This window comes from Scylla paramamosain, chromosome 34, assembly GCF_035594125.1.
Source record: "Scylla paramamosain isolate STU-SP2022 chromosome 34, ASM3559412v1, whole genome shotgun sequence".
Lineage (NCBI taxonomy): Eukaryota > Metazoa > Arthropoda > Malacostraca > Decapoda > Portunidae > Scylla > Scylla paramamosain.
The window spans coordinates 612,501-620,000 of NC_087184.1; the positions used below are offsets into that span (position 1 = coordinate 612,501).

The following is a 7,500-nucleotide window of genomic DNA, read 5'->3' on the forward strand; positions in this document are numbered from 1 at the left end:
GTGTGTGTGTGTGTGTGTGTGTGTGTGTGTGTGTGTGTGTCAAGGTTGGAGGAGAGGTGGAGGGAACATGGAGGAAGGTCTGCGAGGGAGGAGAAGCCTGCAGGTAACTTGTGGGAGATATGGAGGAGAGAAGAGAGGTTGGTGGAGGGAAAAATGTGTGGTTGTCATGTCAGACTATCTAACAAAAGCACTATTTTAATCATGAAGCAAGTGTTGCAGGATAGTCAGGATTGGAGGAAAGATGGAGGGAGCATGGAGGAAGGTCTGCGAGTGAGGAGAAGCCTGGAGATAACTTGTGAAGGGAGATATGGAGGAAAGAAGAGAGGGAGGTGGAGAGAATGTCTTGCATATTTTTTTATTATTTACAAGTTTCTCCTACAGTTGTGTGTGACTCTTTACTCTTCCTGGCAACTCACCAATGGGGAGAGGAGGAGGAGGAGGAGAAGAGAGGAGAGAGGAGGAAAGAGATAGAAAAATGGTTGGAGAGTGTGTGTGTGTGTGTGTGTGTGTGTGTGTGTGTGTGTGTGAGGGGGTCACTTATTGGTGAGGGACTGTGGGGAGTCACTGTGGGTTTGTAAGCATACTGTGGGGGGACATACTGTGGCACTGTGGGCTGAGGTGAGGTGAGGTGAGAGAGAGAGAGAGAGAGAGAGAGAGAGAGAGAGAGAGAGAGAGAGAGAGAGAGAGAGAGAGAGAGAGAGAGAGAGAGAGAGAGAGGGGAGGGGGCAGCATGAGTGAAACAAAGCAGATGTTGATTGTTGATGATGCAGGGGAGAGGTGTTGTTGTTATTCAGTGTTCTTCATTGCACGAGATGTTGTTGTTGTTGTTGTTGTTATTGATTGGCAACCAAGCCTGGCTGGCGTGGGCCTTGTCATGTGGCCCACAGGTAATTCTTAGTGGTCAGTCTATCTCGGTGAGTACAGCTGAGCGCTGCCTGATTGCACGAGAGGTATTGTTCATAGTTGTTCATTGTAGGTGAGGGAAGACACAGTATGTTGAGGGAAGGCAGCAGCTGTGGAGGAGTGAACAGCTGCACCACTGACAGCAGCAGCAGCAGCACCAGTAGCACTGCTGAATACTTCTACTACCACTACTAACTACTGCTGATGTTTTTCTCCTCCTCCCAGCACAGCAGCAGACTCGGGTACTGTTACAGCTCTGCTCCCTCCTTCAGGACACGTTCCCATCACCTTCACGTCCTGGACACGTGCACAAACTTGTGCCTGGGCAGTCTCACTGCAGCAACTGCCAGTGCTGTGGCTGGGTGGCAGGAGGGAAGGACAAGCTGGCCACCCTCTCTGTCACCACCTGCTGGGGAAAGACCACCACTATCATCATCATCTTTGTTTTCCTTTTTTTGTTTTCTTTCACAATTTACAAGGAATATTAACAGTTTGTTTTGTTAGTGTTGTGTTTGTTATGAAATGATGTGTTGATTGTGTTGTTGTTTATGTGTTAGTTGTTGTTGTGTTTTATATGTGTGACTGATGAATAAAGGCAGTCCACACTTACAGGTGTTTGTTTGCACCTCAACTCTACACAACAATAATGGGCTGGATAGATGTATTATTATTATTATTGTTATTATTATTATTATTATTATTATTATTATTATTATTATTATTATTAGTGTATAATTACCAGTATATTTCAACAAATGCTGGAACTACTACTACTACTACTATACTACTAAAAATATATAATCCAGGAGCTCTACTAGCATTTTTACTACTATACTGAACATTGCTATCAATTCTACCACCACCACCACTCCTCACCTTGCTCATCCTGTCCCTGCACCCTGGCCAGCTGCTGGAGGAGGAGGCCCCGGTGACACTGGGTGAGGTAGAAGGTGGATGCCATTTCCTCCTCCTCCTGCTGCTGCTGCTGCTGTTGCTGCTGCTGCTGTAGCTGTTGCAGCTGGTGCTGTGTGGCTCTGGGGGTCCCTCACAGACAATGTGGCACTCACCACACACAGCCCACCAATTATCTCCTCTGCAATAGTGATGAGAGGTTACATTAAAGTAGGTTACCACTTAAAAGGCTTAGAGACACTTAGAAATACCAAAAAAATAAATAAATAAAATAAATAAATAAATAAAGACAAAGAAAGGTTAGGTTGGGTTGTGTTAACACTCAAAATGGCAACAAAAATACAGTTTGATTGGATTTGGGAAGAGGAAGAAAAAGAACAACAGGCAAATATAAAATGAGAGAGAGAGAGAGAGAGAGAGAGAGAGAGAGAGAGAGAGAAAAGTAGGCGAGTAAAATAGCAGGTGTAACAATAATGAAGTGCCTCCCTCCTTGACTTGGGACAGTGAAGGTGGTAACAGGCCCTGCCACCATCTCAAACCACCACCTTTCATCACCACTTGTTACTTTCAAGCCACCAGCGCATACGCATTACCTTCATTCCCTATTAAGTTGAACACCTAAATACTACTAATGCCACCACCACCTCCACCACCACACATCAGTCAATTAATGAATAAAACCAATACTTCCCGTTCTTGTCGTTTTCATATGTAATGAAACAGTGGAGGCAGGAATCACGTCGGCAGACAGACACAGATTGCCCTCTCCACCAGTCCCCCATCAACAGATTGACTGACTGAAAGACAGACAGACAGACACACAGGCTGCTCTCTCCACCAGTCCCCCATCAACAGATTGACTGACTGAAAGACAGACAGACAGACACACAGGCTGCTCTCTCCACCAGTCCCCCATCAACAGATTGACTGACTGAAAGACAGACAGACAGACACACAGGCTGCTCTCTCCACCAGTCCCCCATCAACAGATTGACTGACTGAAAGACAGACAGACAGACACACAGGCTGCTCTCTCCACCAGTCCCCCATCAACAGATTGACTGACTGAAAGACAGATTGACTGACTGAAAGACAGACAGACAGACACACAGGCTGCTCTCTCCACCAGTCCCCCATCAACAGATTGACTGACTGAAAGACAGACAGACAAACACAGGCTGCTCTGTCCACCAGTCCCCCATCAACAGATTGACTGACTGACTGACTGAAAGACAGACAGACAGACAGACACAGGCTGCTCTCTCCACCAGTCCCCCATCAACAGACTGACTGTTTGAATGATTGAAAGACGGACAGACAGACAGCCTGCTCGTATTTATTTGCTCAACTTCTCAACTTACTTAACTACAATCTCAGTCATCTAATTTTCATTATCAAAGAGTCAATAACGTTAAAATTTAGCCTCATTTACTATTATTACTCTCTCTCTCTCTCTCTCTCTCTCTCTCTCTCTCTCTCTCTCTCTCTCTCTCTCTCTCTCTCTCTCGCTGATGTCACATCACACAGGTCATTATATAGATGGAGTTGTTTAAATATACACTCATTTCCCAATAGAATTAATTTTGTATTGTAAGTTTACATGAATAGTGCAATAATAGTAATGAAAAGCACAGATTTCTGCCTTTCATTACGTGGAGCTTCGATCTCAAATAAAAACCATTATATATTAAATCAGATAAGGTAACAGCCACCTGGAACACGAGGAGCAGGGGAGAGCAGGCGAGGAAGAGTGGGGAGAGGGTGGCGGGCAGGGGAGGAAGGGAGCGGGATGTGAGGGGAGGGGAGGGGAGGGGAGGGGAGAGAAGGAAGGTCTGAAACAGGGAGGTGAAACAAGTGAACGAGTGACACCAGTTTGCTAGTTACAGGAGTATACACGCACACACACACACACACACACACACGAACATCTCCCTATAAACCTTGACAACCGTAGCATCACCACCACCACCACCACCACCCCAGCCCTCAACCGCACCCAGCAACCACAACACCGTTAAGTCCGATATCCCTACCACTATTACACAACCACCACCATCCCCAACAATCACAACCACCTTCACCACAAGCCAGTCACTTTCACCATCACTACCAACACTCTTCCACCAACATTCCACCCCCCATCCCCCGACCGCAACTACCACCACCATCACCCTAGTTAGGCAACCACTTCCATCCTCTACAACCACACACATACCAAACACCACCACAACCACCACCTTGACCCAGTCACGTCTGCCATAGCCACCTCCACCTCCCCCTTCCACTATCCTACTCTCCACATCTCTCTTCCACTATCCACTCCTCCCTGTCTACCACCAGGCCATACTCACATCCACCTCTCCCTTCACACCGCACTCCACCACAACACGCCCGCTGAGAAAAGATGCAACACCACCTCACCGCTGCAACACAACCGGAGACCCGTCACATCACGTCAGCGGGCGCAGGGTGAATGGCTGAGGAGACGGCGAGGAGAGAGTATCACGTGACTTGAATACTTGGTGCTGATTGGTCGAGGCTGTGCTGAGGTAATTGTCACTCAGAACAGAGCCGCACTCATAATACTGCTTGTAATGATAAAAAAGAAAAAAAAAAAAAAATAGAATCACGGTTATATTAGCAGTAGAAGATACCAATACACCGTGAGGCAAGAAGTAAGAACAAATGAATGATACATAAGTTTTACGAAGAGTAAGAAAGAAAACGGAAAAATAGAACGCTCTGATTGGCTGACGGGAAGCAGGCCATCACTACAGGTTTCGTATTTATTGAGGCTTATATAGACTTTAAGTAGTGACTTGAGACTAATAAAATAACGTAGTACATGTAGTGAGGATGTTTTCACCAATGAGAGACAGGCTAATGCTACGAAAAAAAAAAGATATATTAGTCATTGGGGAATGTAGTAAGGCAGTCTCAGGTATCATAAATGCACTTGTTTTTCATTCATTTCATTCATTTCATTTTTATTCTGAAAAGCTTTGCTCTCACACCAGACTGTTTTCAAAGGCCACAATGATGATCACACGGGTTTTCAAGACTGCTTTTCCCTTTGATGGTGTAGAAACCTTACCAGTCTGTCACGAGGACCGAAGAAACATCCTTAAAACCCGTGTTATTTCTACTACAGCCTCTTGAAAGTATTCGGATGCGGGCAGAAATGTTTCCGGATACTGTGTAGGGTCTGTATAGACATCTGTTGTGTTTTGCTTTACTCTGCGATAAATTAACGTGTAAGTTGTGTGATGCGGGAACAGCTAGCCTGGGTGGACCTCCCCTCCTTTCTTGTTCCTCGGCTCGCTACGTACTGGGGTGGCGCCGCGCGGCACTAAGTGATCCAAGCCTTACAGGAAACACTTAGCAAATGACTCATTACATTTTTGTATGTGTCAGTGAAGGAAATGTACAGATACGCGTAACACAACAATGCAGGGCTTGTTATCATTATACAATTAACATTTCTCATAATTTTCATTGTATTCATTATGCACATCACTCTCACCATTATTATCACCCTCCTCCTCCTCCTCCTCCTCCTCTTTCTCCTCCTCCTCATCATCATCATTCTCATCTCCATCATCATCACCACCATTATCATCATCATCATCACCATCATTCTCATCACCATCTTCACGAGGTCATCACCATTCTTTCTCGTCCTTCTGGCAATGATGACCCTAATGACTACACTGAGAAATAGCCTTCATCATCGCAGCCATTATCATCATTAATACCATCACCATCATTATCACCACCTCTCATCACTATTGTCATCATTGTCATCACCATCAAAAAAAAAAAAATCAGGACAAAAGTTTGTAAGGAATATACTTGTAAATGATTGAATGAAGTAAACTCCAATCCCTCCTCAGGATCCCTCTTGGCGAAGGTGCCTCTGGCGTTTTGCCTCTGTTGGTGGGGGGACCTGAGGAGGCATTTTGCTGATTTTCCTTGGAATGACTACTGCCTCCGTGTCAGAGACCCGTCTTTGTGTGCTGAGCGCATAACAGAGGTGATAGTGTCTGGCATGGAGGCGCACATTCCTCACTCTTTTTCTCGTCCTAAACCTTCCAAACCTTGGTTTAACACAGCTTGTTCTGGTGCTGTACATGATAGAGAGGTGGCCCACAAAAGGTACTTAAACTTTATATCACCAGAATCTCATGTATTTTATATTTCTGCCTGGAACCATGCCAAGTCTGTTCTCCAACTAGCCAAAAACTCCTTCATCAACAGAAAGTGTCAAAACCTTTCAAGATCTAACTCCCCTCGTGACTTCTGGCATCTGGCCAAAAATATCTCCAATAACTTTGCTTCTTCTTCTTTCCCTCCTTTATTTCAACCAGATGGCACCACTGCTATCACATCTATCTCTAAAGCTGAACTCTTCGCTCAAACCTTTGCTAAAAATTCTACCTTGGACGATTCTGGGCTTGTTCCTCCCTCTCTTCCACCATCTGACTACTTCATGCTACATATTAAAATTCTTCGCAATGATGTTTTCCATGCCCTTGCAGGCCTAAACCCTCGGAAGGCTTATGGACCTGATGGGGTCCCTCCTATTGTTCTCTGAAACTGTGCCTCCGTGCTTGCACCTTGGCTAGTCAAACTACTGTATACAATTAAAATTTAAGGGAAGCTCGCTACGCCACCACCAACACAAGGTGCTCAGTTGTCTGTGTCTGTGTCAACGTTCTCTAACATAACCTAACTCTCTGGAGAAGCTTTATTGGTCCCTTTGACATGAGAGAGAGAGAGAGAGAGAGAGAGAGAGAGAGAGAGAGAGAGAGAGAGTGTGTGTGTGTGTGTGTGTGTACTACGCCTTAACAGAGAACGCCAATCAGGGAAGGGGGCAATTTGGAGGCCGAGTTTAAGTAGGGATTGATAGTTTTCTATAGGGTAACCTTTCCTTCTGGTGCCTCGATAGCCTCTCAGCAGACTCTCCCTTTTTTGTCGCTTTTTCCGCCCCCTCCTCTACATCCCCTTTAGTCCCAGGCTGCCTTCACGCAGGATGCTCATGGCCTTCTTCCTTTAGCGGCGGTGTTCAGTGTTCACTGTGGTCACGTGCGTCAGGAATTACATACGTGAAGCAGTAGACCTTGACTTGAGCAGCCACCACCCGCCATGATGTTGGTGGGAGGGGCGGGGCGCCTTTCCCACACTCGCTCCGCACCCGCCTTGCTGCCAATCAGCCCTTTGTCTTTCCCAGCCGTTGGCGGCGCCGCACGCCAGTCAGGGAGGAGCCTCGGCCAGGCTGGCCTATCACGTGGCGGCGGGCTTCCCTGCTCCCGCTGTCACCCAATGGAGGAGCGAAGAGAGGCAGCCGGAGGAGGAGGAGGAGGGTGATGTGTTGCTACAAGCTCATGTTGCTTCTGACAATAAATTTGGTATTGCGTGTGTCAGAATTCACACAGGCCTGAATTATTGCTTCACAAGGTCTGAAGGGGCGCGGAACTCGTGAAATATGGCGATGAAAAACTGCAACACATCACAGCTGACGCACGCACGCGGAACAGTTATTGAGTGCGGCGGAATGAGGGAAGCAACAAAACGCTATACAAGTACAAGCATGGACAAAAGTCGAGACACTCTGTTCTCTGTTCCGTAAGGAGGCTGTCAGCAGACCACACTTCAAATTGAAGAAAAGTTAAACACAATGGAAAT

At 46.3% G+C, this 7,500-nt stretch overlaps 1 protein-coding gene and 1 long non-coding RNA gene across 9 annotated transcripts in view; one reads left to right on the top strand and one right to left on the bottom strand.

Annotated features, from left to right (window-relative positions):
* LOC135089997 (uncharacterized) overlaps positions 1-7,500 on the top strand; it is a 40,238-nt gene that overhangs the window by 18,522 nt on the left and 14,216 nt on the right. For 3 of the 8 annotated variants that reach the window (XR_010261722.1, XR_010261717.1, XR_010261718.1), the window contains one exon: positions 1-1,510. This exon is cut by the window's left edge and continues 138 nt beyond it. The exons of 3 other annotated variants lie outside the window; for them this stretch is intronic. The gene's annotated coding sequence lies outside the window, so the exon portion shown is untranslated. Of the gene's footprint in view, positions 1,511-7,500 lie in introns of those variants that run through there. 2 more of the 8 variants (XR_010261719.1, XR_010261720.1) reach the window with 2 other exon arrangements.
* On the bottom strand, positions 1,173-4,314 carry LOC135089998 (uncharacterized). The gene is made up of 3 exons (XR_010261723.1): positions 4,167-4,314; positions 1,780-1,996; positions 1,173-1,312 (listed from the first exon to the last, which is right to left on the bottom strand). It is a non-coding gene; the product is annotated as an uncharacterized LOC135089998 (long non-coding RNA).